Below are 10520 nucleotides of genomic sequence, written 5' to 3'. Positions count from 1 at the left end.
ACACACACACACACACACACACACACACACACACACACACACACACACACACACACCTAGCCATATGACCTTGGGCAAGTTACTTAACCCCAATTGCCCTCCAAAAAGCAAAAAAAAAAAATTTTTTTTAAAAATGTTATAGGGCAGCCGTTTAATAACCCTTTGAGTATATATCCAGATTGCTCTCCAAAATGGTTAGATCAGTTAACAATTCCACCAAGAATGAATGTATCCTAATTTTTCCACATCCCCTCCAATATTTATTACTTTTTCCTGCAATCATTTTAGCCAATCTGATAGGTGTAAAATTTTATCTCAAAGTTGTTTTAATTTGCATTCTGTAATCAATAACCATTTAGAGCATTTTTCACATGACTACAAATTCTTTTAATTTCAGAGTTAACAAAATTTGTTAAACTCGGTCAACCTGAAGTAGATTTGAAACCCAAGATCAGTCCTGCAATCAATCAATCAATTGGCCATTTATGATATGCAAGGTCCTGATTTAGGAACTATGGGGACCATGTAGAAGTAAAGGACATGGTTCCTGCCTTCATTCAACTTACACTCTAGCTAGAAGATAATAATAATCAGTAAATAAACATTAAATACCTAGCATGTGCCACACACTGTGCTAAGTGCTAGAGATGCAAAGAGAGGTAAAAATCAGTCCCTGTTCTCAATGAACTCACAGTCAAATGGGGAGACAACATGAAAGCTACCAGGTACAATCTATAAACAGGGTGAATTGGAAATAATCAATAGAGGGAAAGCACTAGAATTAAGGGGGGATCAGGAAAGGCTTTCTGCAGAAGGTGGTGTTTTAGTTGGGACTTAAAGAAAGCTGGGAGGTAGAGATGTACTCATGAAATGACTTAGAATTTAAGGGTGCAAATGAAAAATATGGATGAAGAAGTAGGACCACAAAGAGCTATAAGAGTTCAGAGGAGGGAGAAATTATAGCTGGCTGGGATTGTCAGGGCAGGCTTTACAGAGAAGATGGCATCTGAAGTGGATCTTGAAGGAAGGATAGCTGAGAAGGAGAGAAGCTATTTTAGTGTGTGTAAGGTGGAGCTGGGGGGGGGGACACAGGAGGCAGGATTTTAAAGAGTGTGGGGTGAAATAAATAGTCCAGTCTTTCTGGAGCAGAGGGTTGGTGCAGTAGTTGTGAGAGTTAAAGTTTATAAAGATGGGTTCAGGCCAAATCTTGGAGAGGACTGAATGCCAGATCAAGGAGTTTAGGAAATGATGAATCTCTGCGATTCTGCACCAGAAGATAAAAGTATTTTAGGAAGACGAATCTGGAGCCTCTTTGACTTCCTAAGGCTCACGCTCCTCAGGGACATTCTCTTCGGGAAGAGAATTTTGAAGATCATTTATTCCAACCCTCCTCATGTTATAGAGCAGAGTTTCTTCTACTTTTTCTACTCGGGACACTTCAGTGCTTCTTACACGGTAGGTTGTGACCAATATAGAGGACACTTGGGCCCAGAGTGGCAAGATGACTTGCCCAAGTCATATAGGAAGTAAATGGCAGAGTGAGGATTTCAACTAAGGTCTTCTGAATCCAGATCCAGATACTAAGTTCCTTCCTCGATCTGACTTGGAACAGAGAAGCTTCTTGAGATGTGTGTGGCTGTGGGAAGCACTGTTTTCCAGGCTGTTTGTTGTTCTACTGGAATGTAAGCCTTTGTTAGCAGAGTTTATTCAAAATCATGGTCATACTCTTGGCCAAAACTTCTGTCTTGTCCTCGATGGAAGGACATTTCTGCTCCATTATAAAAATGAAAAACAAATCAAAGCAAAGCAAAGAAAAACAAACAAAATCCAACAACCCTCCCTGCCCTGCCCTGAACCCCCCAACAATCCATGATTCCTCTCCATTTCCTACAAAGTACTGTGTCATCTTCAGATCTGGGGACTTGAAAGCTGAAGCCGGTTACAATTTCCGATGGACATATTGTGCGTTGGGAATTTTTTTTTCCACATCAAATTAAATCTGTCTTGGACCAATTTCCTGGAAGTGTTTTTTATTAGAATAATAGACCTCAGCTGAGAGATCACAGAACCAGATACCAAAAAGGGGGAAACAAAAACATTGGATCATCGAGTCCAGGGATGGGAGGCAAGGGGAGCAAAGGAAGCTAGATGGTCTTTGTTAAATTTGCAGGACAGCATAAGTTTTCTCCATAGGGCAGGCAGGCAAGCGGAAAACAGGAATTGGAAACGGGGAATAGGGGATGTGCCAGTCTTTACCAAGCAGAAATAGTCCAAAATGAGAACATCTTACTATTTTTTTCCACTGAAGTCTTGGAAAAGGAAAGTAAGAAATGGGTCTACCCACTCTCTGGTGAAAGTATAAGATGACTGGCAGAATCCAGTGCCAGGAAAGATAGGTGCAACAGAAGTCAACACATCCTTCTGTATCTAAGAAGGTGCTTTATTGTAATGTATCTATGATGCATCTTTTCTGACCTGACTGAGGCCTCGAAGATGAATGGGGGAAATCCCTCAGAGGTTTTTTTTTTTTTTTAACCTTCTACTCTCTCTGATTCATTACTTGTTTACTGCAGGCTGTTAACAGCCCCAGGATTGGCTTTCATCCTCAGCCAGAGTCTTTAAATATAATACATCAATAACAGGTAATTATTCACTTTGAACTCTTCTGCTACCTTTTCTCCTTTCCTGGTGGGGGGAGGTCTTTCAGATGCTATAACAGATTCTTTCTATCAAGGTGTCAAAAGTAGGGATATGAATGTCAAGGAATTAATTCGCTTCCTTTGAGCACAGGGAATTACTTCTGCCCCTCCCCCTCCTTCCCCTTTCCTTACTTTTACTTGGACTCTGCCACAGGCTTTGAGACTTGTTGAGCCTGTGGATCTTTTTTATTCATTTATTTTTTCTTTCTTTGTGCCCCTGTTGAATCTGCCTGTTCTTATGTATATGTTCCGTGTGTACCTGACCTTTTTGTAATTAGAGTTGCATGCATGGGAGGCTGTTACTTCTGGCCTCTCATGTGATTCCTGTTTTGAACATGTCCAGGAAAATCCTGTCAAATTCCAAACTTCCTTTTGGGAAAACCAAAACAAAACACCAAAAAACTTTGATCTGTGAGGTATGAGCACAGTTGATACGGAGCTTCTTGATGCCTGGAGTCTACTGACGGGCAATATCCCTTAGAGCCCACTTGCCCAAGTGCCTCATAGTGTGATATCTTCCTTTATTCTTTCCCCAAATGTCCATTAATGGTTCTTGTGAGTCACAATAAAGCTCTACTGAAAGAAGCTTCCATGTGAGAACACATCACCCTCTTAAGCTATTGTGGGACAGACAAATTCACTGGATGCTCCCAATGTCCAGGGATGGTCCTTTATTCACAGGAGCTGGAAGCTTCTTACAATCCGTTTTCATTGGTTCCTGTTGGCTATTACACCCCCAGGCATTCCTTCTACATGCTTTTCTTTTTCTAAAATCTTGTATTCAAGGATTGTTCTAATAGGGCTGCTAGATCTACTGGAGTTTTTGGTAATTATAACCTTGCCATCCATTCCCTAATTGCAGGTACAAAGGGATTTTTTAGAAAAAAAGCAATTAGGTAAAGTGACCCAGAGAGAATGGTTTATTATTAAGAAGGTAAATGACTGCTTGCCCTTGGCTACAAACTAGTTAAAGGTAGAATAATAGATTCTCAGGAAGATATAAGAGATCTTGAGAAGTTATAAGACCCCTCTCTTCTGCTTTTAGGTCTAGAAGCCATAACTAGAAATCTTGGCACTCAGTAATAATAATTGCTAGCATTTATATAGCACTTCAAGGTTTACAAAGAGCTTTGCAAATGTCTCATTTTATCCTCACAACAACCCTGGAGGGGTTTGCTATTATTACCCACATTTTATAGATGAGGAAACTGAAGCAGAGAGAGGTTAAGTGACTTGCCCAGGGTCATACAGCTAGTAAGTCACTGAGGCTTTGAATATGAAGTAGGTCTTCCTGACTCCAAGTCACACTCTATCCACCGTAGCTGCCACTTTGGATAAATTAAGTTTTGGGGGGTGAGGCAGTGTGTCGTGGTGATGGTGGTGTAAGTAGACCCTAGAAGAGATAGTCTGACCATGAGTGCAGTTGTGTCCTTCCTTCTCTTCCCTAAATTCTACTGCCTCAGCCTTTGACTTACTAACCCTGTTCCTTAGCTCTCTCAGCAAACCCTGAGATGGAATGGGCTAACAGAGGATTTTGAGGAATGGGGATGGTCCCAGGATCTCCCTAGGGAGAAAGCACCGCCTGTTCCTGGGACAAAACCCAGGTCACTCCACCCTAATAATGTTTGCTGGTTTAAAATACTACCAGAGAAAGAAAACTCCATCACTAAACCATTCCAGGGTCAGGAAATTTTCTTGCAAAACTTTCTTGCTTCTCTCCAGAATGCAATCAGCTGAAACATTAACCCCAGCCCATTTCATCTTGTTTGGTCCTCAGTGGAAATGGAGAACATCTGGTCAATGGTGATATTCAGTATGTCCCTGTTCTTATCTTAGTGCTTTTCTCAGTTAGGAAACTGGATCACTGCAAAACTCGTCATTCATTATAGGGCTCATGAAATTCAGCCAGATCTGTTAGGAGAGATAATGAAAATGCTACTTGGAATCCAACTAGCTATTTCCATCTCTACTCCCAAAATGATTCAAATTAGCTAATAAAATTCATTAGTGTTACTCAGATTTTTTTTTACACTGGCTAAGGATTAAAATTGTTTTGCATGCAAAGGCAACGTGATAAAACATGTTCTGCAGGCCCAGGAGGGAACTATGGCTGGTGATCTTGGAGTCCCGGTTTTTCATTCTGGTTTTACTACTGGCTGACTATGTGATTTCTGGCTAATTGCCTTGCTTTCAGTTTTCCAACCAAAAATGGTTAAAACAATACTATAAAGTGTCACTTAATAGAAGACATTTGGTTATTGAAGGAAGTAGATGAAATTCAGTCTCTGTTTACCACCAAACAGTGAAAGGAAAATTAAGCCAGTTGTTAGCAAAGAAAAGCTTCATTTAATCAGTTATTTGGGCAACATGCAAACAGTTTGCCCTGTATAAAAGAATACTAGCAATGAATACATGTCAGGATATCACTATTAGAGAAAGGGCTATTTCTTTTCTCAGGAACAGAGCTGTGCATCAGACAGCCTTTGGAGCTTTAAGGGAATTTGGCCAGGTTCCTATACCTCGTATGGAAGAGGGACTTTGGGGAACACAGGGACATCTGGAAGAAGAGAGAGCCATAGTGTTTCCTGTTCCTGTGTTTTGTTTCCCTCATTCCCATCTCTTTGTTGTTGGGTTTTTTTCCCCCATTTCTATCTCAGATCCACAGTTTAGGCTACATGTCACTGGGAAGTGCTCACAGACAAGGGACAGAACCATAGCAAGTCACAGGACATGAAGCACTGGAACTCTTTAAATATAGATTCAGTCTGATGACCTGGGGTGATGGCTTAGGGGAGGGCTACTCTACAATTTTGTTAAAAAGATCTTAAAGAGCTTTTAGAGCCTTATTGTACTCATGAGGAGTCCCTGATTTTGGATCCCTTTTCAAATGAAGAATGGTAAGGCATTAGGAACATACCAGGTTATTTTCACAGGATGTGATTATTGAGCAAATGTGATTAATGCCCACAAATACCACAAGATTAGGTTGGTAATACTTAATTACATCGAAATATATAAGAATTCATAGGCATGTGCAGTGGGATGGATAATGGATCTGGAATTAGAAAAACTGGGTTCCAATTCTGGTTTTGTCACTTAAAACCTGTGTGACTTTAGGCAAATCAATTGACCTCTCTCAGACAGTTTCATCATCTGTAAAATCAAGAGGTATGAGTAGATGACTTCTAAGTGCCCCAATGACTCTAAATCTATGAATTATGAGCTATCACCCCTTTCACATCTTAGTAGATGACACTTACAAGTTCCTATGACAAAAGTAAATTTATTACCTGCTGGACAATCTTCTAGTGATGTTCTTTTCCCAATTTAGCTAGACTAGTTTTCACGCAGTCACAATCCATGACCAGGCCTCCACTAAAAGCATTTCATTTTAATAAGAAATCGCATTATGTTGTATAGAATAGACCTTCAAAGACCCAGACTCACTTGCTCAGCACAAAGAGGTATCTCAGTAGAACTTGATAGAAGTATGGTGATGGATAATACTTAAACATTTTTTAATTATCTGAGACACATTTAAATAGCATTTCAAAAGGGATTTAGTGAAAACAGAAATTTAAGCCAGCTCATCAAATCACTTGGACAGAGTGAACTCATAAACACTTAGTACAAAACAGAGCAATCTTGCCTTTCAAGAGAGGCTCCAGAATGGATTCAGGGTGATCGAATTCCTTCTGAAGTTAAAGCTATTGTGGATCTAATGAGAAAAACAAACATTACAACCCCTTCAAAATCTGTCTTTTCCCTTTCCCTAATGACATAGAAAAAAAAAGACCTTCTACCCTTGATGCTAGAAGGTCTAAAGCTAGTAAGACCTGGTTTCAGCCTTTCTTATCCATGACATTTTTAGCAAATTGGAGAAATTTCCTGATTTATGAACATCTGATTTAAAAACATCTCTCACAGGGGGGTAAGATAGACACACTAATGCATTGTTGGTGGAATTGTGAATTAGTACAATCATTCTAAAAAGCAATTTAGTATTATGCAAATTAAGTGACTAAATTGTCCATATCCTGTAACCCAGAGATTATAATGTTAGGAATATACCTCAAGGAAGTCACTATTAAAAAAAAAGTTGCATATATAGCATTATGGCAAAACTCTTTATGGTAGCAAAAAATGAAAACAAAGATAAGTCCACCAGTGGGTGAACTGCTAAACAAATTGGGGAACATGAATGCAATGGAATAATATCATTGTTCTGTAAGAAATGGTGAGCATGATGAGTAGAAAGAAGCATGGAAAGACTAATATGAACTGATGAAAAGTAAAGCAAACAGAGTAAGGAAAACAATAAAAACAATGAATGCAACAATGTAAATGGAAAGAACAATAGCAAAATAATTGAAAATGAATACTGCAGAATAAAAAGAACAAAATTGGTCCTAAAATAAAGATATGAGAAAATATTTCATTCCAACTCCTTTGCAGTAGAGGTCATGGGGGATCCAAAGATGTAGAAATTGCATTGAATATCAGAGTTTTTAATGTATTGATCAGTTTTGATGAATTGTCTCTACTTCCCCTTTATTCTTTAATTATTTGTTAAAAGATACGACTTCTGGAATGGGGAGGGGATGTAGGGGGGAATGTAGGTGATATAAAAACAAAAGGTTGTGATAAAAATCTATTAAAATACCCTCTTGAAAATCATTCTGCTTAGATGAAAAAGTCCAACTAGATTCTGTGATGTGCAGGATTTTTTTTTTTGGACATTAAGTTTACTTCTTGTTGTTATGTCTTAAGTGGGATAGTCACAACTTAGGTGTCCAAGATGTTGAGGGAATTGAAAACCATTCCATAAGAAGCATTGTAGCTTCAAGGGCGTACCAAGGAATGTTTAGGTTAAGGGAATGCCTAATGTTTCTTTTTTATCAAACATTTGAATTGTGGTCCTATAGAGGAAAGAGAAGACAAAGTATATTGTGGAAAGAGAGCTGGAGGTAATATTTGTAAAACACTTTGCAAATTTTATGATGCTATATAAATTCTCAGTATTATTATTAGTCCTGATTCTGTCTCTCACCAGTTGTGTAGGGCAATGGAAGTCATTTAACCTCCCTAAACCTAAGTTTACTAATCTATAAAATAAGATGACTAAGGTCTCATATATTTCTCATATCCTATTATTCTATAGAATGGGTGGGTGGAAAGATGGGGGAAATAATTTACACTTGATATTCTAAAGAACTTTCTTATTAGAATTATCCAGTCATATAACTAACTGCCTCATGAAGAAGTAAGTTCCTTGCATGGAAAAATTTACCCATGAGATATGTGGATAAGGGAAAAGTTTATGACCAAATAAGAGATAGTGAGGATCATGGAAAATAGAACGGATAATTTTGATTGAATGAAATTTAAAAAGTTTTGCACAAACAAAACAAATGCAGTCAAAATGAGAAAGACAACAGGAAACTGGCAAAAAAAAATTACAGCAGATTTCTCTGATAAAGGCCCAATTTCTCAATTATATAGGGAACTGAGGTAAATTTAAAAAAATGAGTCATTCCCCAGTTGACAAATGGTCAAAGGATATGAACAGGCAGTTTTCAGAAGGAGAAATCAAAGCTATCAGTGGTCACATAAAAATGCTCTAAATCACTACTGATTAGAGAAATATACATTAAAACAATTCTAAAGTACCACCTCATACCTATCAGATTGGCTAACATAGCAAAGGAAAATTGTAAATGCTGGAGTGGATGTGGAAAAAATGGTACACTAATGCACAGTTGGTGGAGTTGTGAACTCATTCCAACCATTTTGGAAGACAATTTAGAGCTATGCCCAAAGGGCTATAAAACTGCGTATACGATTTGATTTAGAAATACCACTACTATGGCTACATGCCAAAAAGATCAAAGAAAAAGAAAAGGACCTATTTATAGCAGCTTTTTGGTTGTGGCAATGAATTAGAATTGGAGGGGATGCCTATCAACTGGAGAATGGCTGAACAAGTTGATTGTGATGGAGTACTATTGTGCTTATTAAGAAATGATGAACAGGATGGTCTTAGAAAACCTGAGACTCATATGAACTCATGCAAAGTGAAATGAGCAGAACCAGGAGAACACTGTATATAGTAAATAGTAATTTTATTTACTAGGATGATCAACTGTGAAAGACTTCACTATTCTGGTCAAGACAATAATCAGATATAATTTCATAGGACCCATTATGAAAAATGCTACACATCTCCAGAAAGAACTGCTGAACTCTGAATGCAGATTGAATCATACTTTGTTCACTTTTTGTTTCCTGCTTCTTTTTTTTGTAACATGGTTAATATTAAAATGTTTTGCATAACTTTACATATATAATTGACATCATATTGCCTTCCTTCTCCATGGGTGAGGGAAGGGGCTGGAGAAACAAAGAGAATTTTGAACTCAAAATTATTTTTAAAAAAAGAATGTTAAAAATAAATAAAAAATTGAAAAAAAAACCTCTTTAAAAAAAGTAATTGAGCTCCTTGTTACTGTAGATAAAAGAGAATAATATAAACATCAAATTTTAGGGCTGGAAGGCATCTTAAAAGTCTTCTCATGTCTCATTTTACAGCTGATCAAACTGAAATGAAGTGATTTACCCTTGGCCATACTACTATTGGAAAAACAGGACCTTGTTTTTTGCTATCAGACATCCACTTACTGTACCATGCTGAGCTTGAACAACTAGCAATATTTTAGAAGGAATTCTTGCAGCAGTGGGCCTCTGTGGCCCTTTAGGATTCCAGAACTCAATGATTCTATGAATGTTTCTTCTCTCTCCCTTCTCCTCCTACCTCAAGGCCAATTTGCCGCCCAAACAACCAAATTGTCTTGGGCAGACACCACTTGGATCAAATTCTTTGACCTGATTTGTTTTTGTCTAACAAGGGAAAATGAATCCTGCTCCCTGATTTTTCCCTGTCCTTCATCTCCCATACTTTAGTTGTCTATTCCATGGTCTATTCTCTCTTTTTTAGGTATAAACACACGTGTCAAAGTACCCTTTCTATTTTCAACTGCCTCTTTATTTTCTAACTCTTTCTTAATTACTTAGTAAAACCTCTTCCTTTCTGTTCTTTTTTCTGCTTCTTTTTTGTTTATTTGTCAAATAAAACTCACTAATTAATATAAATAAAACTTTATAAATGTCACTTTAATTATTTCTGATAGATTAGGAATAGTGATAGTAACATATTTGTATCAAAGAAAGGATAGCTATAAGTTACGAAGTAAATTTAGATGTAAAGAACCAGTACCATTAATCTCAAAGCCTTTGAAAGTATCCACAACTCCGCTTCAAAATTTTCCCCAAATTGTCTGACTTTCTAAATTTCCAGTAATTAAAATCCACTTTTCCCTCAAAAAGAGAATCTGTATTGTCTTCTAGGCTATGACACACAGTTGGATGGACAGCCCATAGACCTCATTCATCATGAGAGGTATCTTGGACAGATTCTATGATGGATGACAATCTAGGCCCAAGATTGAATAGAAGGAAGAGAGAAGACTGGATTGCCTTCAGGAAGTTGTATGGTACTTTAATGATTCCAAGGGTCTCCCTTAAACAAAGACCCATCATCTTTGAACAACAATAGACTTTAGGTGACGCTGTGTGGCTGTGTGTCATGGGAAACCAGTCTCCAAAGAATTAAAGTCGAGGGTCATGCAAAGGGTAATGGAGAGGCACATGGTGAGTGTGAGCTGGCTGTAACATACCACACATTAAGAACTGTGCCAGAGAAGCAATACAAATGTCATCAGAGGTGCATGAATGGAAAATAAGAGGTTGGTTATATAATAGCTA

Source organism: Petaurus breviceps, unplaced genomic scaffold, assembly GCF_028583685.1.
Source record: "Petaurus breviceps papuanus isolate PSGF00001 unplaced genomic scaffold, PetGlider_PUasm1.0 38, whole genome shotgun sequence".
NCBI classification, from domain to species: Eukaryota; Metazoa; Chordata; class Mammalia; order Diprotodontia; family Petauridae; genus Petaurus; species Petaurus breviceps.
Note: the sequence above shows the minus strand (reverse complement) of the source record.